Source organism: Aedes albopictus, chromosome 1 (assembly GCF_035046485.1).
Source record: "Aedes albopictus strain Foshan chromosome 1, AalbF5, whole genome shotgun sequence".
Classification (NCBI taxonomy): Eukaryota; Metazoa; Arthropoda; class Insecta; order Diptera; family Culicidae; genus Aedes; species Aedes albopictus.
Window position 1 is genome coordinate 119,784,082 of NC_085136.1, and position 26,124 is coordinate 119,810,205.

The following is a 26,124-nucleotide window of genomic DNA, read 5'->3' on the forward strand; positions in this document are numbered from 1 at the left end:
AACTAGTTCACGAAACTAAATATCTTGGGATTTGATATGATCCTAAAATGACATGGAAAACCCACATCAATTACTTACTGAAAAAATGCCAAAAACGTGTAAATTTTTTGAGAACCATTACGGGTACTTGGTGGGGTGCTCACCCCAAGCTTCTGTTGACACTATACAAGACTACAATCCTATCTGTGCTAGAATACGGCAGCTTTGTATTCGATCAAGCGGCAAAGACTCACATGCTGAAGTTATGTAGACTTCAGAATCGCTGCATCCGCATTTCTCTTGGGCTAATGCAGTCTACTCATATCCAGTCGTTAGAGGTTCTAGCTGGAATCCCTCCGCTTTCGCTTAGATTTTTTGAGTTAAGTTGTCGATTCGTTATTCAAAGCTTCGGTGCTAGTAATGATGTTGAACGTGTTTTGGACAAGCTGTTTGAAATAAACCCCTCAAGTAAAATACTCGCGTCATACCGACATGTAATTACCATTGAAATGGACAAAACTCCCTCACAGCAGTATTTCGATTACGCGATAGACATTCACTCTTTTTCACTGACGGTCGATACTTCCATCCATGAGTCATTACGCGATATTCCGGTTTGGTTGGTACCAAAATTCGCAGCAACCGCTCTCCGAAGCAAGTTGCTGAATGTTGAGAATGCTCAAGTTTTTTATTCTGATGGTTCCAAATCAGGAACAGCTGCTGGTTTTGGCATACATAATGGTCAGAGAGGTCACTCATTCAAACTAAGCGAACCATGTTCGGTGTTCTTAACAGAAGTACTTGCCATTTTTTACTGTTGTCAGCTGATAAAGCAAAATGTCCCTTCAAAGTATTTCATCTGTTCAGATAGTATGAGTGTTTTAAGCGCACTCAATACGAATCGTTTTGACGTAAAGGCGTCCCATTTCCTTTTGAAAATCAAGGAAATTGTATATAATCTGTCTCAGGCAGGATATACAATTGTTTTCTTGTGGGTTCCTGCCCATAGTTCAATCTATGGGAATGAAGAAGCCGATGCACTCGCAAAAGAAGGCGCCTCCAATGGACCTCTATACCAGAGGGAAATTCAATCTAGGGAGTATTTTACGCAAATAAAAGAATATGTTCGTTCAGAATGGCAAAAAACTTGGTGTTCAGATCAAATGGGAAGATGGTGCTTTTCTATCTGCCCAACAGTATCGTGGAAACCATGGTTCGATGACCTATCCGTTTCCAGAAATTTTTTACGCAATATGTCTCGCATAATCTCCAACCATTATGGATGCAAATCCCATCTTTTCCGCATTAATATCTTACAGGAAAACATATGCACGTGCGACAAGGCCTACGAAGATATAGACCACATAGTATGGTCCTGCGAACGTCACAACACAAAAAGGAACTCGTTGATCAACTGGCTGAGAAGAGACAGGATGCCTATTGGAGTACCCATTCGTGACCTACTTGGATCCCGGAACATAACATACTTGAAACACGTGAATAAGTTCCTTCTGTCCATTGAGCAAAACATTTGATTCCACACTGTTAAGTCCTTCAGTTAGATTTCATCAGTATTTATTCTGTAATTTCTCATCCCGTATCCTAAAGTGCCCCTTTTTTACCTTCTAATTCTAATTAAAATATTAAATGTAAAAGATTGTAAAATATTATAAAACATGAAGCACGGCTCCGTGATGGTGCTAATTGTCGCCGAATGAGCCAATTAGGTTAAGTTTGTAGTCAATAATTTTGTTTAATAAAAAAAAAAAAAAAGAACATTTAAATTCATTCGATTTTACATAAGAGAATTACTTGCACACAAAGTTCTAAACAAGCTGCATACTGCAGACAGCCTTACTTGACGTGTGAAGAATAAGCCTAACTGCCCATAATCGCACAGTCAACTATGCGCAGCTAAGTTAAAATTCACAAATAAAAAGAAATTAAGTTGCAGACAGCCTGTGATTTTCCAATCCAATGAAAAATTGTGGTGAAAGCAATAGAGGTCATTTTGCTACAGTGAACACGATCTAACAATTTTGAAGTATGTAAGTGGAACTAACACTTTTACGCCGAAAATATAAGTGTTAGAATATGGCTAATATGCACTTGGTGATAAATGTAGGAAAATGTAGTAACAAGCTTCTGAACTGGGGATCTTTTTCATTATCGTACAAATTGGGCAGAAGGGTCTCAGATTTTATTGAAACTTTTTTCCACAGGCAGGGCTCATCGATATATGAATAAACAAAAAAAAAAATTGACAAAAATTCAGGGTCGTCTATTTTTCCGGAAAACTCAAGTGTTTTTTTTTTTTTTTGTTTTCCCCTGGCACTACTTACTTTGAAAAATCATAATTCAAGTACGAAGAATCTTTGAAGCAAATTTTCTCAGAAATCCAAAAACAAATATGAATCAGAAAAAGTTTTCCACAATATTTTCTACAGTTGAGAAAATTCGTAAAGAAAAGCCGGAAAAACTATGCCTGAACTCGTGGAAAATTTTCAAAAAATATTTTTGAGAAGGTGATAAGCTTTAATCGCTGAAATTTTTGGAATGCATTTTTCTCGTTTTTTAGGTATGACCAATTTTGTTCAAAAATGTCCAAATGTGCCATAGGGTATATGTACCATTCCTTGGCCTAATTTGTAAGCCGCCTTGACAATTTTGACCAAAACTCATGAATTAATAGCACTAGAAATAATATGTTTACCATATTACATACTCTAGGCAATGCTTGTTTCACCAATTGGAATTAAGCTAACGTAAATATTCAAGAATTTACTTAATTAAGTTGAAAATATTCGGTGCGTTGGTATGTAATGTTGGTCTATGGTACAAAACTTGGCCTATTAGTGGATACAACGTTGGCCTATCGCTTTCCATGCACTAGAACCACTTATTATCTCATTTTTTCAATATTTCTGCTGAAGTATTATCTCTGTTTGTTCACCAATCTTACTTTTAATTTTCATTTTCGGAGCCAAATTTTCAAAAAACTATAATTATATTACTTAAACTAAAGTTTTTTCTTAATTTAGTAAGGAAAACAACGCAACCTTATTATTGTGTTATATTTTTACAGTCACCGCACACAAAATCTTTCTTCCTTTTCGTTCTTTCTGGTTCTTACGCAAGCAATGTTGTTGACGTCACTTTACTGATGGGCCAAGAGTTGGGTACATAGTGGAAAAAATGTCCTCAATATTCGGCCCACATTTAATTTGTAAAATAGTTACTATGCGTTGAAAACAAATATACAAGTTCAAAATAGCGTCTTTCAAATGTTCAGTTATTGAAAAGTCGATTCGAAATGTTCCAGAATCATGCCAATAATGATCATGTGTATAGACTACCCACTAAGCCGAAGAATCATGGCGTCTACAAAACATAAACAAAGTGAAATTTTCATTCAATTTCAACACTCCAAAGTGCTAAAATTGAAACGAAATGTTACAGTTGTTTTGCGCATAGCTTTCCCGATATCCAGTTATGCGTGTTTGTTTGAGTTTTTGGTTTACGTTGAGATAGGCCGAACGTGGGGACTATGCCAACGAAGCATCCCGATACCCTATATGCCCTTTTTTGAAAAATCAACTCAAGAACGAAGCATCGAAGAAAAAAAAATATTTTTTAGAAAATGAAAGCAAATTTTCTCAGAAATTGTAAAAAATATGAAGTGGATAAAGTTTTCCACAAAATTTTTCACCGTTGAGAAAAATCATAAAGAAAAATCTGGAAAAACTATGCCCGAATTCGCGGAAAATTTTCAAAACAATATTTTTGAGAAATTGATTTTCTAAGCTTTGATCGCTGAAATTTTTGGAATGCACTAATTTGTCTTTCCTGAGTTATGGCCAATTTTGTGAAAAAAGACCATGAAGCCTATATTATATAGTCATTTTTCACAAAATTGGTCATAACTCAGGAACGGAAAAAAAGTGCATTTCAAAAATTCAGCGATCATAGCTTATGAAATCACCTTCTAATATTTTTTTTTTTAATTTTCCTCGAGTTCGGACATAGTTTTTTCGGTTTTTCTTTATGATATTTCTACGGTGGGAAATATTGTGGAATTTTTTTCCACTACATATTTTTTGGATTCCTGAGAAAATTTGCTTTCATTTTCAAAAAAAAAACTTTGTTTCTACGATGCTTCGTCCTTGAGTTATAATTTTTCAAAAAAAAAGCTTATATGGCACATTTGGACATTTTTCAACAAGTGACCCATAACTCAAAAACGAGAAAAGGGGTATTGCAAAAATTTCAGCAATTAAAGCTTATAAAAACCTTCTCAAAAATATTTTTTTTGAAAATTTTACACTAATTCGGGCATAGTTTTTCCGGCTTTTCTTTGCGAATTTTCTCAACTGTGGAAAATTTTGAATGCATTTTCCAGTTCATATTTTTTTTTATTTCTGAGAAAATTGGCTTTCATTTTCTAAAAATAAACTTTGCTTCTACGATGCTTCCCAACTAACAAAAGTAGTTGCATAATAGCTTAAACATCAAACACTATTGGAAAAAAGCTCTTTGAAGCTCTTATAAAGCAAAAATGTTAGTTGGGTTCGTTCTTGAGTTATGACTTTTCAAAGTAAGTAGTGTCAGGGGAAAACAAAAGATTTCCACCTGAGTTTTTCGGGAAAATAGGCGAACCTGATTTTTTTGTTCATATATCCATGAGCCCTGCCTGTGAAAAAAGTTTCATGAAAATCTGAGACCCTTCGGCCCAAACCCGTACGGTAATAAAAAAAAACCCAAACTGAGACATTGATAAATGAGTTAAACGATTACCAGGTGAGCGAACATCCTTGTCCATTGTAAGGATTTATCCTGGAAATCCTTTAAGGATTCCTTTGGGTATTTCTCTAATAAGTTCTTCAGAAATTACTTTAATAACTTCTTCAGAAATTACTTTAATTATTTCTCCACGTATTTTGTCAACAATTCCTGGAGTGATTAATTATAGCTTCTCATCGTTATTTTTAGATTTTTTTAAGGCTTTTCTAGGATATTTTCAAAGATTGGTAAAGGAATTCATTGAATGACTTTTTCATGGATTTATCCAACTGTTTCTCCGGTAATTCTTGAAGGATTTGTACGGCAATTCTATCAAATATTCCTCCTGGAATCATTCCTTGGATATATGTATCCAAGAATTCGCCATAAACTAGGAACTCCTCCAGGATGTTTAGAAGTTCTTCCAAGGCCTCTGCCAAGAACTCCTTAAAAGTTATACTAGAAATATTTCTATAAACCACTTCAAAAGTTTCTTCTTCCTGTAAGAATTGAAAAAGTAAAAGGTTCTTCCAAAGCGTTTCACTGGAATTGCACCAAAAACGGCGAAGGTAATATTTAAAATAATTTCCTTAGGAAATCATTTATACGTTACGTTCCACAGGAGTTCCGAAAGCAATTTCTCCAGAAATGTTTCGCTTGGTTTCACCACGAATTTTCCAAGGATTTTTCCCACACACAGCAAAAATTTCCTCTTTTTTTAATTTTTATTTTTGTGTATTTTAACTTAAGCAAATTTTACACTTTGCAAAAATTTCTGAAAATTACACCCGACGTAAACAAGTTTGACACATGAATTTCTATTTATTCTCACTGAATTTTACATCAAACAATTTCTTGCATGGAATGTTGGACGCAAGCTTCATACTGAGAGCAAGCTGTAAATTTAAAAACTGATAGAAAATATGTGGGCGATACGACGGGGCCCTTTTGTTACAGGTTATACGATGTAACGTTTTTTAGTTGTGTAGGTAACTTTTCCGAGAACTAAATTCTTCAAACAGAACGCTGAAAATTTCTCTTCAGCCAAGGGTTTATCCACGTAATTTTCCAGGGAGTCTTTTATGAACATCTTAATGATAACGCTACGACTTCCACCAGAAAATCCTTAAAGGATTTCTAAACGGATTTTTTCAAGCATTTTTCTAATAACTCCTCCAGAAACTAGTCCAAGATATTCTTCAAAATAAATCCTACAAGTGTTTCTTCAAAAAATATTCGAAGGTTTTTTCATGACATTCCAATACAGGTTCTTCCAATGCCATGGAAAATTCCTGAGAAAATTCCTTGAAAATTCTCTAACGAAATTTCTTGAACTGGGATTGAATCGACTGTATGGTACAATTAACTGTTTTTGGCTACGCAGTCATAAAATGAACAAACGACGTTATTTATTCGCCCAACGTTTCGACACGGGGTTTGTGTCTTCCTCAGGGGGTAAATCTTTGTGTCGTTATTTGTCCTATATTTCATCTATCTATAACTGTCGGATCAAGCTGTTTTTGGTACATGACTTTAAAATTTCTGATTTTTCTCGCACAACTTGCACTGGCAATGGCGACAGCGTGATCCGACAGTTATAGTTAGACGAAACATAGGACAAATAACGACACAAAGATTTACCCCCTGAGGAAGACACAAACCCCGTGTCGAAACGTTGGGCGAATAAATAACGTCGTTTGTTCATTTTATGACTGCGTAGCCAAAAACAGTTAAGAAATTTCTTGATGAATCTCTGAGGAAATTCTTTGAGTAATCCCTGAAGAAATTTTTTGATTATACTATAAGGAAATTTCTTGAGCCTTATCTGAACAAATTTCTTAAGGAATTCCTTGGAAAATTCCTTGTGAAATCCCAGAGGGAATTATTTGGAGATTATTTGAGGTTAATCCTTCAGTTTTTCATGAGAAAATTTCTTCTTAACCCTGGAGGATTTCGTCTGAGGAAATTCCTCGAGTAATCCCTGTGGTATTTTGTAGAAATCTCTGAGGAAATGTCTTGACGATTCCATGAGGAAATTCATTGAGAATTATTTGAGGAAATTCCTCGAGTAATTCCTGAGGAAATTCCTTGAGAAATCCGAGAGGAAATTTCTTGAGAATTCCTTGGGAGATTACATTGAGGATTCTCTGAGGAAATTCCTTGAGTATTCCCTGAGGTATTTTTGTTTGTGAAATCCCAAAGGGATTCTCTGGCATATAATCCCTCAAGAACTTTTTTGAAGAATCCTCACGGGGAATCCTTGAGGATCCTCTGAGATAGTTTTTTGAGGAATCCCAGAGGAAATTCCTTGAGTAATCACTCAGGTAATTTCTTGAGGGATTCCTAAGGACATTCCTTGAGGATTCTCTGAGGAAATTTCTTAAACATTGTATGAATTTTTTTGTGGAATCCCTGATGAAGTTCTTTGAGTAATCTTCAATTCTTAAGGAATTCTTGAATTTCTTAAGAAATCCGAGGATCTTGAGGAAACCCTAAGGGCATTCCTAGAGGAAATTTCATGAGTAAATCCTGAGGATATTCCTAAAGTAATCCCTGAAGAAATTTCATGATGATTCCCTGAGGCAATTTCTTGAGGATTCTGTGAGGAAGTTTCTTAAGCCATCCCTTCGGCAGTTCTTGAGTTATACCTCAGTGAATTCCTCAAGAATTCTCTGATGTATAACTCTGAATCCTTGAGAGAATTCTTTGAGATTCCCTGAAGAATTTCTTTGAGGATACTCTGAAGAAATTCCTTGAGTAATCCCTGGGAATATTTTCTCATGAATACTTGAGGGAATTACTGGAGGATTCCTTGAGGAAAATCGTTGAGTCAATTTATTGAGTACTCCTTGAGTTATTTTCTTGGGGAGTCTCTGAGGAATCTATAATTCCTTGGGAAATTGTTTGAGGAATCTCCGAGGGTATTCCTTCAGTATTCCCTGAGAAAATTTCTTGAAGAATACCTGAAGAAATTTCTTGAGAATTCCCTGAAGAAATTCATTGATGACTCCATGAGGAAATTCTTCGAGTACTCGTTGCAGATATTTCTTGAGGAATCGTTGTGGGAAATCTTTGAGGATCCTCTAAAACAGTGCTTCCCAAACTGTGCGCCGTGGCACCCTGGTGCGCCGCGAACTTTTCCCAGGTGCGCCGCAGGATTTTGGCTTTTGTGACGAAACAAAAAAAAACAAACTCTTTATTTGTATTGCAGAACTCCTTAAATTTTTAAAGTTTCAAGTTTTTGAAATTGTTTTTGGAATTCTAAAGCTTAAGCTTAGCTTTTGATTTTACTATAACTTGTCCAAAGTTTTAATTTCAAGAACATTATTTACGTTATTTTCAAAATAATTACAAGGTCTCCGGAACAGCTTAGCGGCATGCAGGTTTGCCGATCTGGTAGTGTGAAGAGCGAGATTTGACCTTTTTGAACCGGACTTTTTCTTCAGTACTGCCGCAACCTCGCCGAACTCGAATAAATTTGTTATGCTCGGTTTCATCAATGGGGTTATATATGGCCAATCCAGGCCAAGGGGTTAAGTTGAAATTTATGAATAATAAGTTCAATCAAAGCCCACCTGGCAGGTCTTTACAGTCTCTCCATGTGTCCCAGTTTGCCGAAATTTTCCAAAATAAATAAAAGTGTTGCTTTGCAATTTCCGCAAAAAGTTGAAGCTTTGGTCAAGTTCTCTGTAGTCATTTTCATTCAATAAGAATTCTTTAATTATTGCAAACGCTTTAGAATTTTTGGCTGAATTGTTGAAATTCAGCAGCTTGTTTTACCTGTACATCTGAGTTTCTTTTTATTTTTAAAACTTCTATGATGAAATCAACATGATTTTTGCAATCTTACTAATATTTAAACTATCTTTGAGAAATAAATTTGAAAAATAGTTAGTTTTCCAAATATTGCATTCTGAAAACATGATATTAGAGAAGTGTTTCACGATTTTGTCTTGTACACTGTAAAGTGGAAGTCGCCCAAAATTTAAAAAAAAAACTTTGTTAAAAACTTTGGTGCGCCGCAACATTTTTGGAAATGTCAAAGTGCGCCGCAATAGCAAAAAGTTTGGGAACCTCTGCTCTAAAACATTTTTTGAGTAACCCCAGAGGAAATTTCTTGGGGATACCCTGCTTTTTTTTAGAGTTTCCTGTAGATTTTTTAGGGTCGATGATAAAATTCCTTGAATAACTCCTGGAAAAATCTTTTGAGAAATCCCTACGGTGATTCCTTCAGGATTTTCTGATGAAATTCCTTGCGGAAGCCTAGAACAAAATCTTGAAAATTCCTTGAGTAACCCTAAGGAAAGTTCTTGAGAAATCCCTGAGGGAAATACTTGAGGATTTTCTGAGGGAAATACTTGTAGATTTCCTGAGGGAATTCGTTGAGAATTCTTTGAGGAAAGTTTTTGAGGAATTTGTGGAAATTTATTGAGTGTTAAATTCTAAGATAAATTCTTGAGAAATCCCTAAGGACATTCTTTGATGGCTCCCTGAAGAAATTTCTTGATGATTCATCAAGAAATATTTTTAAGGAATTCGATGAAATTCCTTGAGTAATCCTTAAGGAATTTTTGAGGAACTCCTAAGTGCATTGCTTAGGGACTCCCTGACAAAATTCCTTGAGTAGTCCTTGATGATATTTAATAAGGCCGGAACAAATCTCATTTTCTTCTTTTGTCACTTTGGTCGTTGACTCGTCAAGGGGGGGGATAATAAATAATAAATGTATTTGATAAAAAATTACCCAAACAATTAGGCAAAATCGTAAAACTCATCGAATTTGTTAAGAAATTTTCTCGACAACTCTAATTTCAGTTCAAAATTTTTAAATTTTTGAATAATTTATTTGTTTCCCCCCTCAAAATGCCAAATTTCGACCAAAATTTTCCGAGGGGGGGGTGACATTAGAGAAAATCGAAATTTGTGTCAGCCTAATGATTCCACGACGAAATTTCTTGAGGCTTCTCTAGGGAAATTTCTTGAGGAATTCCTGAGGGAATTCCTTGAGGATTCTATGAGAAAATTCCTAGAGTTATTCTAGGAAATTGCTTGAATATTTTTTGAAGAAATTTCTTAAAGAATCCCTAAGGGTATTTCTTGAAGCTTATGTCATCGTTTCAATAGCAAATAACGAGAAAACAATTGTTTCATCGACTTTCTACTGGCAATCAGTTATCTCCAATACTACAGCTGTAAAGGCGTAAGAATCTGTTACACGATATACACTTACAAAATGGTCATTGGCAGAGGAAGCTCTCAGTTGATAACTGTGGAAGTGCTCATAGGACACACACCTGAGAAGCAGGATTTGTCCCAGTGAGGACGTTACGCCAAAAAGGCGAAGAAGAAGGATTGCCTGCTTTATAAATACCTTGATTCAGATTTTCGTCCAACGTGTCTATTACCAGGAAATTCAACTTGACGAACGATTTTTCAACAAACCAAACTCCGAATGAGTGTAATCAGTTGTGTACCTTTTAATTCCACCCTAAATGCTCCTTTGACAGATACGCGTATTTCAACTACCACTTGTAATCTTCCTCAGTGTCAGTTATCTATAGTTGTTACCTACAACATCCCCAACTATCCCTATGCAAAACTAACACGAACGTATCAACGGTTTAATGCACATCTAGGAAAGACAAAACAGATAAAAAACAATAACAAATGTTTTCGAGATGATGTAGGCCAGAGAAGTTGTTATAGAGATGCGCGAAGACTGAAAAAAAAGGTTCCAATTGAACCGTCAAACGCGGTCCCAATCGAGCAAATTCAAGGAAATAGAAAAACATGGGAAACAAAGCGCAACATGAAAGCACATGAAAATGTGTTAGTGCAAAGCATGACGTCACTTGTATGCTTTACATCTTATGGGCAGATCAAACTAACACGCACGCGAAAATATAATTTTGTTCACCGCAAAAATTGATTGTTATTGGACGTGATGTAAATAAACAAAACCTAAATCCTCTTCGCGCTTCTCTATAACAACTTCTCTGATGTAGGCAGTGTTGAGTGAGGAGATCGTTTGTAAGTTTCTAGTTTGTAATTTATAGTGAACTAGCTGCAGAGTTTCCGATTGCTCATGTGTACATAAATGTGACAGCGAGCCTCCCACCAAATTGTCTCCTAGCTCTTCAAAATCGCAGTGTGCTGCGCTGCTAGGAGGCTCACGAAAATCTGGTGGGTGCGAGCGTAGCGCATAGCTCCCGGGGAGCTCGGCTCATGCGCTGCGTGAGCTGTTGGTATCTACACAGCAAAAAAAGTTGTTGAATATTACATCGAAATCGCTGCAACCAGGTCGTTACATCGATTGATGAATATTACACAGCCCGATGTACACGGAGGCTTTGAATGTAATAAACAGATCCGATGTAATTTGCGCGATGTAATAAATACGACGTACACAAAGCGACGTAATTGGAGCGATGTAAAATGGAAACAAATTCAAATGCTCTTGAATGGCAGATTAAATTATGTTTTATCCCTTTTCGCTCGAATTTAAGAATAGCTGAAGTAAATACTTGAGCTACAATAAATTCAATTCGAAAAAAGATAAACATAATTTAATCAGCCATAGAAGAGAAATTTAATATTAATCAATAGATGAATGAAGGCTGGACTGTAATTTATTGATCGCATTTTTTATTAGTTTTATCCTGTTACACATCCTTACACTATTTACTAATATGTAATTATTTATTTCTTCTTTCTAGTTTAACGTAAAACATGTTTCTCTTACGGTCTTGGGGCAACCGGAAATCAAATTCATGCTGGATGGCGTCCCGTGGTTTACCTTTTCGGCTAAAAGGACCTTCCAGCTAGTTCTTTTTTCAAAACTAACACGGAGACGGCTGCGTCACGCGGCGTTGTTATCCTGAAACATAATTAAAAAATATTAATATTGACATTTATGATGCATTATAATTTAGGTACAATTTTATTTATTTATTTGTTTTATAATATTACAAAACAAATTCATATCTACATTCAGGCTTGTTATTTGCTCCCACAATGTGCCTCAAATGAACGTTTTTGCTCTCTTTATCTTTGTGCGTTCCTACCGAAGTCGTTTGTGCGGGAGCGATGCACAAAGAGAGAACGGGAGCGAGACAAAGAGAAACTTCGAGCCACTTGAATCAACACAAAGTGTAACTTTTTTGTGCCTCATTTTTGAGCAACCCGGTCAGTTGGTGGACTATTTTTATGGCGTTGTTCGCAGTATGAGCTCGCCGATCGGGTGGTATGTCATAATTGCACATATAAATACTTGTGCAATTGTTAATAAATGATTTGTTATCACAAACATATTCATGTTTACTCCCGGCGTACACAAAGTGCCTCAATTTTGAGGAAACGCACTTTTTTGAGCAATCAATCCGCACGTTTTTCGGAGTCACAAGCTACAAGCAGGAAGCTGAAACAAAACGAGAGAAAACGCTCTAGCTTTGAATGCGGGAGCGCGGAGCAGATTTTTTGTTCTCTTGTTTTGCTCTGAGGAGGATTCCATGCCTGTACTGCATTTACGGAAGAACTCTTGACATAATTCTGCAAGAAATAAATTTCGGCACTCCTCAACGTAGCATTCCTTTTACTTTTTAATTCACGCGATTTTTAACCCTGGGCCAGTTTATCTAATGTATTAAAAACTGCAAGGCCGTTTTAGTGTCTCGTACTTGACTCGACCCGAGAAGCTGTACGACCAAGTACGAGACACTGGAAACGACCTGGTTGGTTGAGGTCGAAATACGTATCTGTCAATGGATGCGTATACTTAATGTAATTATAAAAAGAAACTTAACCCGTTTTTTTTAATTCTTCCAGGAGTTTTTTTATTCCTCCAGGACTTCTTTATGTGATTTCCCAGGAGTTCAATCTATTTTTTTCCAAAAGATCCTCCTTTCAAAAGTTCTTCTGAGTTTCTTTAGGAGTATCTCCTGATATACTAACAGAATTTTCTTCTGGCATTCATTCAAAAAAGGTTGCTGAGATTCCTCTTGGATACTAAAAAGATTCCTTCGTGAGTTCGTCCTGGAATTTCTCCAGGATCACCTACTGCAGGTTTCTCAGAAGTTCCTTCAGGAAGTTTCATATAAGATTCTTCCTAAATATTTTCCTAGAAGTTCTTTCTGGAAATTCTTCAGTAGTAGACCCTTTTGGCAATCTCCCAGCAATTTCTTCTGAGATCCATCTGGGAGTTCCTCCTGGGATTTCTCGAGCCTTTACGAGATCTGCAGAAGTTCTATTCGTTCTCTTTCTCCAGGATGTCCTTTTGACATTCCTCTAGCATTTCATTGTGATTTTTTTTTATAAGCTTCTTCGGGCATTTCTCCAGCATATCCTTCTAAGATTCCTTCAGTATTGGTTCATTTGGAATTCCTCCAGTATTTTTTCAGGGATTTCTCTTAGAGTTTCTTAGAAGTTTCTTCTGTGATACATCCAGTGGTTTATTTTAAGATTCCTGCAGGAGATCCTTTAGGGGTTCCTCCAGAATTTCCTTCTGGGATTTCTCTACAATTTGTATTGAGATTCCTCCAGAAGCCTAGGCTCCATCCAGTAGGTTCTTCTAGCATTCCTCCAAAAAATCTTTCTGGGATCATTCTGACATTATTATTATCGTTTCTTCTGAGTTTCTTCCAGGAGTTACTTCTGGGATTCCTCTAGAAGTTCAATTGAAATTCATCGAGAATTTTTCCTGGGATTCCTCCAGCAGTTCCGTTTTGGGGTTGCTCCAGTAGTTCCTTCTGAGATTCTTCTTCTGAGATTCCTCCATGATTTCCTTTTTGAATTTCTCTATGAGACTTCATCGGCGCATTTGGTCGTTCGAGCGTACGACCGAACCGAGATCTCGACGTATACTAAAAAGACACCGGCAGCACATATGGTTCGGTGCCTAGGATGCGGAGTGCGAGAGTAATACCGTTTTTATTTTCTAATCTGGATTGGAACTGAATTGGCGGAAAATGTTTAAACAAACAAACGTTGAACAAATTGCAGCGCAAGCGAACCTTTGTCTGGTTGGCGTTGAAACTGTGATCTGATCCAGTTCCAACCCAGGGTTTATCCTGAGATGCTTCCAGAAGTTCAATGGAGATTTATCTAGAATTTCTCCATAGAATTCCTTCAATAGTTTCTTTTAGGTATTCCTGCAGGAGGTTTAGGGTTTCTCCAGGAGGCCTTCTCGGGAATCCTCCAGAAGGAAGTTCTGGGAATCTAGGAATTCATCTGAGATTTCACTAGTAGTTCCTTCTGGCTTTCTCCGGGGTTCTTGAGGAGCTTGTACAGGGATCTTCAGAAGTACATACGATTCCTCCAGGAGTTCATTTTGGGATTCATTCAGAATTTTTATCTGGAATTCTTAAAGGATATGGGATTCTTCCTTCTGAGATTCCTCTGTGAGTTCATCTGAAATTTCTCTTAAAGTTCCTTCTGGGTTTCCCCCGGGGTCCTTCTAGGATTCCGCAGTGAGTTATTCTAAAGAAAACCTGTCAAGGATTCTTCAAGGGGTGAATTCCTTCAGAGTATCAACTGGGATTCCTCCATAATTTCATTCTAATAGTTCATCTGAGACTTACTCAAGAGTTCGTTCGTGGATTCCAAAACCTCACGAAGTTTCTTCTGGGTTTTATCAAGCAATTTTTTCAGAGACGCCTGCAGAATGCCCTAAGATTATTTCTGTGATTTTTGGTTCAGAAGTTGTTTTTGGGATTGTTCCACGAAATTTCTCTTGGATTTTTCTGTTTTTGTGAATTCCCCCAAAATTCCCTTCTTCCTTTTTTCTGGTATTTTAACAGAAATTCCTTCTGAGGAAGGTTCTGGGGTTCCTCTAAAAGTTCCTTCTGGGATAAATTACTTCAAGAATTCCAGAGTGTATTCCCACTTACCAGAATAAAACACCCACAGCCTCATAGCCTACACGCAGAAAAAAATATTTTAAACTCAAAAATAAAGTACTTTGAATCATAGAAAATAAACCATTGAACCACGGCTTAATACCATTTTGCTTAGAATCAAATACATTTGGTATTTGTTTCAAAGCATTATTTTCATTGCTTTAACAATCAAGCCCCCGCGGCACTGATTGTAGTTTCAAATACTTGTTGACTTTGAATCTATCACATCATTGCTTTGAAAGTAAGTAATTTTGCAATTTCAAAGACTATATTTTTTTGAAACAAATATTCATAGACTTAGATTCAAAAACAAAATGTTTTTGTTTGAAAGTGAAAGCGAAATAAAAAAGGCGAGCGAGAATCGAACACGGATACTGCTATAATATGCTATACTGATAGTGAGTTAACGTTCACGACCAAATCTGCTCTTGAAAATCTGAAGGTAAAACTGTATCACCTTGCTCATATTGGCAATATGTATGCTCCAATATTGAAAACAAAAAAAATATTTTTTTTGATTCAACAAACCTTGCGACTTTGAAATAAAGTCTCTTTAAATTTGATTCTAATATGTGTTATTTTTCTGCGTGTAGAAAGTCCAACCAAAATATAAATTCCATTTAAAATGTCAGTCAATTGAAGCTAATCTCGGAATTCCAAACATTTTACTGAGAGATACTTTCAGAAACTCATCAAAGAATCTGCCAGCCAGTCACTAACCATGCATTTCATTAGAATAATTAATATGAGGATTTTTTCATCCATTATCAATCATTTACAAACTGTACTCCATTCCTTCAAGAACCAATGGCTCCTATTCTGCCGCCACTCGCATAACAGTCCCATCTTTGCTGGGTTTCCTATTCATATGGGACTGTTTTGCGAGTGGGGGCAGTATTTGTTCAGGAAATTTTTCAGTAATTAAATAATGTTAGCATTTTTTGCAAAACAATATTCTAAGACATGCACCAATATTATTATTATTAACCTTACAGCCAATAATAAAGAAAAATTTAATTTAAAACTATTTGGAAGGAAATATATTCATTTTTTAGCAGGAATTTTGTTCATGTTTGCTTCAAGGATGTGTAGATGTCCAATAAAATATCTAGCTAATTGAATTTCCCTAATTGCGATCAGATGATTTACATAGCAATTCTAGGATTTTCCAAACAAAATTCCTGGTTTCTGGGACCCCAGGATTCCTGTAGAAGTCCCATCAAGAATCAGGACAGCGACACTAGTTTTGCCAAGCCGAAAAACCCAAAAAAAAAACCGAAAAAAAGTCGAAAAAACCCGGTAAAACCAGCAAAACTTTTGCGAGTTTTAGCAACTTTTTTGGGCTGTTTTCAGCTTTTTTAAGGTTTTCTGGCTTGGCAAAACTAGTGTCGCTCCCCCTGTCAAGAATTATTTTTTCTGTGATTCCTCCATCTTTCATCTGGCTTTCTTCTAGGAGTTATTTTCTAGATTGTACGAATACTACCTTCAAGGACATTTTCACTAGTTCTTCTTTGACTTAGGAGCCATCCATTAAATACGTCACGCTTATAGGGATTCCCCCAGGAGTTCCTTTTATGAATATCCCAGAAGTTTTTTTTGAGATACACTCCGGAATTTCTGTTGAAATTTCCCCAGGAGTTCTCAATGGGATTCCACTAGAAGAGGTTCCTGAATTTCCTCTAGAAAATTTTTCTGAGATTTCTCTAATAATTCATTTTTGAATTTCACCAGGAGTTCAATCTATAATTTTTCCAGATGTTTCATGTAGGGTTTTCTAAGAGTGATTTCTGATATTTTTTTTCAAAACTTTCTTATGAGATTCTTTCAGAAGTTGTTTTAGATTTTTTTAGGAAATTCTTTTTGCGATTCTTCTATAAAATTTCTACAGCTGTAAAGGCGTGGGTAATCAGTATGACCGTGCTGAGAGTGACAAGTCGGTTCAGGAACCTTTCGTGAAGAAAATACCCTTGAACTCCTTGGGCAGATAGTATTTTCGTGCCTGCCACACAATATACACCTGAAAAATTGCCAACATGAAAAAGGCCATTGGCAGAGGAAGCTCTCTATTAATAACTGTGGAAGTGCTCAAAAGAACACTAAGTTGAAGAGAGGCACGCCAAGCAGCAGCTCTGTTCCAGTAGATGCGTTACGCTGAGAAGAAGAAAATGAATCTAAGTTGCATCTTGGAAATTTATTCTTAGATTCCTCTTGTAATTATTTCAGCAAAAATACTCTTCATATCTCATAGGAGATTAAGCTGTGTAGTAATTCCTCTAAGAAACTCCTCTTGTTGTTCATCCGAGAAGATTTTTTTTATTTATTAATGAAACTTTATACTACGCAGTGCGTTCGTGTCGTTCCGAGAAGAATATTTTGTGCATGATTACTCCAAGGAAGTCCTATATAGTCTTGATCGTTGTAACTTTGCCACAATGTTTATCTGACGAATATTTTTTTCTCTTGGAGAAACTTCTGACGAATTTTCTCTTTGAAATATTTCCAGAGAAATTGCTCTTGGATGAATCTTCGGAGTAATCTTGAAGAAACCTTCAAGGCATTGTAACATCTCCGGAGAAGATTTCTCTTGAAAAAAATCTCTTGGAGAGTTGGAGGGATATTTCTCTTGGAAGAATCTCTGTAGAGATGTTCCTCTTTTAGAAACTCCAAAATAATTCATATTGAAAAACTCTTCGAAACCTTCCAAATCTTTAAAATGTATTTCGATTTTTTTTTTAATCTTTCTTGAGAAAATCTTTAGAAGAATTCCTTTTGAAAGAATCTCTGATTTTCTGAATGATTTCCGTACGGAGGAACCTAGAAAGGATCTCATGTTAGAAAAATCGCATCAGAATTGTATCCTACGAAAATTGTGAAAATCTCCGAGAAAGAATATCTGAAGAAATTCTTCTTATAGAAATCTTCGAAGGAACTAACCATTTACCATAGAAACTGACGGAACCTGAGATTAATTCTATTGGAAGCGTCTTCCGAAAGAACTCCTCTCGGAGGGAACTAATCAAACAATTCCACCTGCAAAAATTTCTAAATGAATCACCTTTGGAATGATCTCCAAAGAAATTCCCATAGGAAAATCTCTAAGTAGTTCCTCTTGGAAAAATCACATAATAAATTTGCTTATTTTTATTGCTAACTTAAACAAAACTTTCCGTTTAACGGTTGATCGAAAAGCTACCGCACCTGTTAGACTAATGATTTTCACTGAGGTATCATCGATCTACCCAAGCAACCATTGTTAACTTTAATTGGCTTTTTTTCGGTGATATGAATACTACTCGCAGTAAGGAAAGTATTGAATGAATACGGTGGATAGATACGCAATCGAGCGATAAGAGAAATTGAACAGAAATTGAAATTAACAGAAGGCCATTGTTGAACAACACAATCACAACAACGATCTTTTTGTCTTACGTTCTCGTGTTGAATGGCTAGGTAATAGTAGTTAGATGAATACTACTATCCCTAGACAGGCTCGCCCCACAAGCATACTTTGATTTGGCCTTCAATTTCAAAAGATGATTTTCACGGCTGCGGTAGAACGTAGAACTCTGCGACTACCGCAGAGTGGTATTTTTTTCTAAAAATTCGTAATTATGATCCCCTAATGGTATTTCTCTTAAAAAATCCTTGGTGTAAATTCTTTTGGGGCAACCTCCATAGGATCTCTATTAAAAGAATCTTAGCAAGAACTAAAATCTTAGAATATGTTTTTAATATATCCGAAATAATATCACTATAGGGGTAGAGGTGAATAGCAAACCAAAAACAACATAATAACATATTTTATTGTCATAATTAATATTTACATTTTGAGTTCTTTATGAAGAGCTTAAAACAATATGTCAATAGTATAATAAGACATCATATAAAAAAATGCCATTTGTTTGCCATCTAGTAAATGATTTAAAAATAGGTAGAATAACTTCCGAATGTCTAATTTTGCCATAATAACTAAGTTTGTTATATATGAGATATTTGTGCTGATTCTGTGAATAGAGTGACATGACAGAAGTCGGAGTCGTGTATCACGCAGAAAAATAACACATATTAGAACCAAATTTACAGAGACATAGAAACAAAAGTCGCGAGGTTTGTTGAATCAAGAAAACATTTCTTTGTTTTCAATATTGAAGAATGCATAATGCCAATAATGAGCAAGGTGATTGAGTTTTACCTTCAGCTTTTCAAGAGAAGATCTGGTCGTGAGCGATAAATCGCTATCAGAACGGCATATCAGCAGTACCTGTGTCTTGACCTGTGTTCGTTTTTCGCTCGCTTTTTTTTTATTTCGCTTTCACTTTCAAACAAAAATATTTTGTTTTTGAATCTATGTTCATGAATATTTGTTTCAAAAAATAAAGTTTTTAAAATCGCAAAATTGCTTAATTTCAAAGCAATAATGTGATAATTCAAAGTCAACAAGTATTTGAAACTACAATCAATGTCGAAGGCTTGATTGTTAAAGTAATGAAAAGAATGCTTTGAAACTAATATCAAATGTATTTGATTCAAAGCAAAATGGTATTAAGCCGTGGTTCAATGGTTTATTTTCTTTGATTCAAAGCACATTAGTTTTGAGTTTAAAATATTTTTTTCTGCGTGATCGTGTAATGTAATTCATCAAGTTATTTAAAATAAGTAATGTCAAAATTTGGCATTCGACTATTTTAATAGAAAGTGTGCAATAACTTCCTATCCGAAAAACTACTAGTTCGTTATTGGAATAAATAACTTAATTTACCTTTTTTTTCATTGCCAAGAGAATGATATTATTGTTCTATTTCCATAAACTCAATAATGATATATTTTGGAATTCTCAACCTCAAAACTTTTTGTTCTTGGTTTGCCATTGTAATGCCAAAATTTGACATTCCTTAGTTAATTCAATGTCAGTTATCATTTTTGTCCTTTTGTCACTTATTTCCAAATAATCATTGACAGTTTTTTTCGTTTATTAATTCTATTTTAATGACAAAACTTGCCATTGCTTTGCAATTCTTTTCTGTCCGGGTATTGACGCGAACATATTTCAATTGAAAAAAATTGTCACATATAATATTCATAAAGCCACAGCTGTAAAAATATGGGTATCCAGCATTGCCATACTCTGATGACGGGTTCAATTCCCGGTTGGCTCAGGAACTATTCGTAATGGAAATTTGCTTGACTTCCTTGGGCATAAAGTATCTTTGTGCCTAATACACAATATACACATGTAAAATTGTCATTGGCAACTGTTGAAATGCCCATTTATCTCAGTAGGGACAGGACGTTGCGTCAAGAAGAAGAATTTACTTAGATTATAATTAGGGGGTTGTGGGGCAAGATGGCCACTCTAAGCTTAGGCGTCTTGGGAGCATATACTTTAATTAGAATATGGCTATTTAACACTCGTCCCCTTTGTTTCATGTCTTTTCTATCTTATTAACACAAAAAAGCATTTTATTTTGCACTACGAATGCAAAATAAATTCATTTGAAAATTTTTACTTTCGACATAGAATTTTTGCCATATGGGGCAAGATGGCCACCCCATCGAGGCAAGATGGCCACAGAGCTAAATTTTTACAATTAGTATGCTTTAATCCCTAAGCAACGTTCAATAAACCAAGGTCGAATCATCAGCAACACTTTGCCTACGGATGGTATGGTATTTGCATACATTTTCTTTATGATAATGTTTGAAATAAAATTGATAGAAATTTCTTTGGAAATGTTCTATGATTTGGTCTATTTTTTCAGCAAACTTGTTCCTCTCAAAACGATTTATCTGCAGATACATTACTACTCTTTTCATGCATTATACTGTAATTCAACGTCTTGTAACGAACCCTCTTATGGCGGTTTTAGCTACGATTTTCCATCTTTGTGCCAAAATATTCAATTAAACCAATCACCGATCAGCAGCAAATAACTTCAATGTTTTTCTGAGGTATCATCTCCATCGTAGTTAATTTTAACAGCTTCAACTAATATGAAAAAGCAATTTTCTGTGGTTTTGCAGTATCTCTAAACATCAATAACAGTTTTCAGGCTGCTTTAGATTGATTTTTGGATGGCGACATAGGCCTTACCACAGGTGGCCATCTTGCCCCGAATGATTACGATACGTTTATCATTTTTTATATAACATAATTAATTGAAAACATTTAAATTTTATTGTTGAGGTTCAATAACAGTCACATATAGACACCATTAAAAATTAAAAATAATTTTTAAAACGATGTTATTTCATTACTAATCCTTAAAATCAGATGACCTGATACTATAAGAAAACACTGTTTTTGAACACTTAAACTTCAAACACTATTTTAGAGCAGATTTTTTAAACTAATAGTAACTTTTTTGCACATTATAAATATGAAGCATCGTTTATAATCACAACCCATGCAGAAAATATTTTTGTGTTGCGAATTAATGCTTAAAACACAGGGTGGCCATCTTGCCCCACAAACCCCTACCTTAGGTAGTTTCCAACAAATATTTCAAAAGAAACATCTCTTGGTAGAATATTGGAAAAAATCTCTCTATGAAAAATCTTAGAGAATTTCTTTTGCAAGGAATTGCCGCAGTTATCCTCCAATTGAAAGAATCTCTGATGAAAAAAAATGTTTAAAATAGGGGTAGGCGGGGCATTATGGACACCCGGGGCAGAATGGACACCCTCAATATTTTGAAATATGCGAACTTTTTTGAACTTTTAATGAATGGAGAATATAGTCCATTTGTCTAAAACGTAGTTTCAGAAAATAAACATTTGAAATTAAAATTATACTTAATTTTACACGAAAAAGTTGCGTCCTCCGTTTTTTGTGCATGGAAATTATAATTTTCACACCATCTAAAATAAGATTTAGAGATTAATTTATTGCAGGTCAATTAAAACCTGATATTTCTAGAACACATGCAAGTAGTTTTGCTTTATCTACATGCTTAACATGTTTATATTTTCTTCTTTATTATATCAAAAATCAAGTTTGGTAATATCTTCTGCTGCCGGGGCAAAATGGACACTCACCTTTTTGAAAGAAGCGGCAAGGGAAAAATATAACCTAAATCACAAACCAATCAAATTCTTCGATTTCAGTTTATTTTCGGTTAAATGTTCAGTATAGTAAACATAGGGTGAAACAAATTGGTCAAAAAATGACAGAAGTGGCAAATAGTTGTTCTAGGCACAGCTGTACATGCCGACAAAAACGAAGCTTTATCCAAAACAGCCTGAATTTAAATTAACTGAACAAAAATGAACTACTTCGGCGTATTATTCATCCATAATAGCTGTTTTGTAATGAAATGACTTTATAGGTGTAGATAATGTACGAAATTCGTAAAAGTCTCATGGTGTCCATATTGCCCCATGGGGGTATCCATTCTGTCCCGTATGCTTGAAGACGATCATGAAAAACTAACATTTTTCAAAACATTTTTTGAAGTGGATAAATAATTTTTCTTCGTGAGCATTCTTATGCAATAGATGCTAAATAGACTTTAAAAGGATACATGTATCAAAAAACTAAACTTTTTTGACATCTTGCCAGTTAAAGTTGGCAAAAACCTTAGGGTGTCCATATTGCCCCGCCTACCCCTATATCCGAAGCTTTGAAAGCTTTGCTGATATTTTGGCATAACCAAATCAATCATTTGGCATATGCCAACTGTCCCGACACAGACCCTTGCTGAAGGAATCTAATTTTGCTGGATTATAAGACCAAGTTTCAAGCAATTTGGTCAACAAAGAACTCCTCATTACGAAGAGAACAAACCTGCCGATAATACCCTAAGTCACCTATATTTCCTGCCGTATAAATTACTTTAACAAATGTCCGATGCACTATAGTATCATTATATCTGCATATATGCAGCAACAAAAGTACCTATTTTTGTGTCTGCATTACGCTGGTCAGAAAAAGCTCCCAGGTAATAACAGCAAAAAAATAGGTTTTATTCCAGTGGGAACGTTACGTGCGATTTATGGAATTCCTTTTGGAAACCCCTCCAAAGAATTTCATCTTGAAAGAATCTCATACAAAATCTTGGAAGAAATCGCCGAAGGAACTGCTTTTGATCTTAGGAAAATCTTGAAAAAAAAATCCTAATTCGTCGGGAGTTTACATTAAATTTCTAGGCAATTCCTCGAAGGATACCGCATGAGGGAATCTACAGAAGCAACCCTTCGGGAAGAAACCTGTCGATCACAAAATCATGGCAATTCGGCACAGTGTCTTGCATCCCAATTGGTACCCCACACTCGCAAAAAAAAAACAGTAATTGTGCCGATACACCGATTACCTACCTGCATATTACCTCCAAGATTTTGCCAGCAGGAAAAAGCACGCTTGGCGGACATAAAATTAAACTTTCAATCTCGGTCTTGGTCTTGGTGATGATTCGGGTACCACGCTTGCGGAACCACGGGTCGCACTGCATCACCTTCTCCATTTGCCTCTAGAGCTGCTTCTTCTGGGGTTCACTCTCGGCGGCTTTGGACACGTCTTCCTTCTCGATGGTGGACAGCTTGATGTGACACGGTGTTGACATGTATACGTATTGATGAGACCGCGGGCAAGGTAGGTACGACGACGCAGGCACGGTGCCTGGTTGATTTGAATCTTACCAGTCGATCCATATTGAGATCCCGGCAGTCGACGTTGGCTTCAGCATTCTTCAACAGCTGCAGTAGGAACTCGGCGACGGAATGGAACACACTCCTTCTCGCAGACGTACTTCAGGAACTTTTGGGCACGGTGCAGAGGCATATGCTTGAGGAAAAGCACTTTTCGAGGGTGGTTTTGAAATGCACTCAGAAGTTCGATTCGCGTTCCTGTTCCTTGCGCGACTTAGCGGGATCATCTGGTTCCTTGTCATAGCGTCCCATTTTGAATTGTTCCGGGAAGTACTTGTCCAAAAATGATGGTCTTGACGGCCTGAATGATCCTTTTTTGTTCCAGTCCCAGTAAAATCCGTGGGATCCGTGGTGACGTTCGTAGAGGTGCCCCAGCAAATCGGAGATGTTTCGAAAGCCGCTGTAAACATGGAAAAGAAAAATACACATATTAAAAAAGATAGATCTAAATTTGCTTGTAAGTTGGTCGATCTCACATTTATGGTCTAGAAAACGTATTGTGAGAATCAAAGCCACCCACCCGATCGGGCACTCCCGCCAAATGAATCATCGAATTGGGATTCGATGATGTAACAGTACGGGCGGAGAAATCCACATGCTTACCGGACAGATTTCCTCGGAATCGACTCTGCTTGCCCTTCAAACGCAGCACAATGCCGCCTGGCTGATTTTTGGGCTGAAATGGTAAGAGATTAGCTTAGATAAGTCTGCAAATAAGTAAATGAATTTTTGAAAAACGTACCATCAGTGCCAACCGGATTCCGAATAACTTCCTATTGAAGTGGAGCAAGCACTCGCATCACCCGGCGAGGTATTTTTTGTCTTTTCGTAAAGGAATATACATAACTTCTAGCAAATCTAGCACTTCGACCGGATTCGGCTCCGTCATCCGGTTCCTCTCGATGACCACCATCATCACTTCCAACGTGTTGATCACTAAAGGATCCGTCGCCTTCTTCCAACGGAACAGCTCGTGAACAATCTTTATCGATCCATTCAGGCTCAAGCAAGGCAGCTCCGCTTTGTACGGCAATCCTCCGCCACGTACCATTTTTACCGAGAGCTGAAAGTATAATAAATTCAATTATTGGTTATTTGATTTATTGCTCGATTTTAAAACTTACCAAGTACAGGAAACTAATGAAAAATAATTGCAATTATTGCAGCAAATCAGTAGCTTCTTGAAAGACTCAGCAGATCTAACATGGCCGACCAGTTGTTGGGGCGATCACAACAAGGCCAGTGTTGCGCAACTTCTTATCGATGCGATATGGCATAGAATTTGTGTAATATTATCCATCCAATATTGTAACCGCTTGGTTGCAGCTGTTTCTGTGTAATATTCACGTCGTAAGGATGTGAATATTACACAGATTTGATGCAATGGTAAATTGTTGTTCTGTATCTGTGTAATTTCATGGAAGATGTAATATAACATCAAAAATGCGTGATTTTGCGTCAGAAAATCACAGTTACGTCATTTTTTTCGTACATCGGCTCAAATACATCGATGCGGATTACATTATTTTTTGCTGTGTAAGGTGAAAAACAACATCTTGGTAACGAAGAACCTCAACAACTTTTTTCCGTACACAACACAAGTGTCTGGTTGGTCTATGCGATATGACTAGGGACTCTCAATGCAAAGGTTAAGGTTTCAATTCTCATTCGTTTAGGAAGTTTTTGTCGTGGAATTTTCTAATTTAATCAGCGCATGAGACGAAGCTCATGAGACACATCTGGAGAAAAATGAGGCGCACAACTTTCAGTCTCAAAATGTACTGTGCTCCTGGGAGCTTGCTTGCAATGTGGCTCCCGTACATGGGACTACAGCACGTGTACATCAACTCTGACTAGCTGGCCCGGCAAACTGTGTCTTGCCTGGTTGTGGTGGTTTGACAACTGTTTAGGTTATTTCAGCACCGCACTCTAGATTGGTTACATTTTCGATCATGTTGACTTCCTTTCCAGCTCATGAAAAATCAGTACTAGGGTACACTGAGGGGATTTTCCGTATAGTTAATATGTGTGAAACTACATATTTTTTTGCAATTTGCCATCACCTTTAAAAAATATACCCAGAAACATAAATGTTATAAAATTTCTCACAAATGAAAATTATGTTTAAATGAAATGAAGTTTATGAGAATGCTTAATAAAGTTTATGTGTAGGATTTATAACATTTATACATACGTCATATATAACAATTATGAATCAGTTGCACATAAAAATCATATTTCAAGCAATAATCTAACAAAAAAACAAAAAATCTTACCAAAAATCTATAATTGTTTATTTATTAACGATTAAAAATAAAAAATTTCATTATGAACAACACAAATTGTAAACATTTCTGCTATTCCCGTGTTGCAGAAACTAGTGATTATGTTTATCATATTCCACTAGGGACCACACTCCGGACTAGGTACCGATTGCTGGTGTCCACGGAAGGTCGTCGTTCCGGACAGGATTCCGGACACGTTTCCGGAGGATGCTGCCAACCTAGTCAAACCACCAGATTCTTTGCAGCGTTTCGGGGATGTCTCACAACACTATACGAGGAAGGAGGAGAACGGTAAAAGGATTGATTCCGGATTGTCCATGTTTCGAGTATACCTGTTGCACCCAAAGTTCCCCTGTCGGTTCCAACGTGTTTTTCGTTGATTCTGAAATAAATCCAGGATGATGTTTTTTTTTTTTCATTCCGTGGGTTCTAGGAGGCATACTGGCGTGATTCCGTTCCTTTCCACATGGAGGTTCAACCAGGCATTTTGGTCCTCGCGTTCTGGTTGAATTGATGCTGGAAATAATCGAAAACTTTAAACAAAC

At 36.3% G+C, this 26,124-nt stretch overlaps 1 pseudogene; it reads right to left on the minus strand.

Annotated features, from left to right (window-relative positions):
• Positions 1 to 22,676: 22,676 nt before the first annotated feature.
• LOC109415258 (large ribosomal subunit protein uL22-like) lies at positions 22,677 to 25,143 on the minus strand (annotated as a pseudogene).
• Between the last annotated feature and the right edge of the window lie 981 nt (positions 25,144 to 26,124).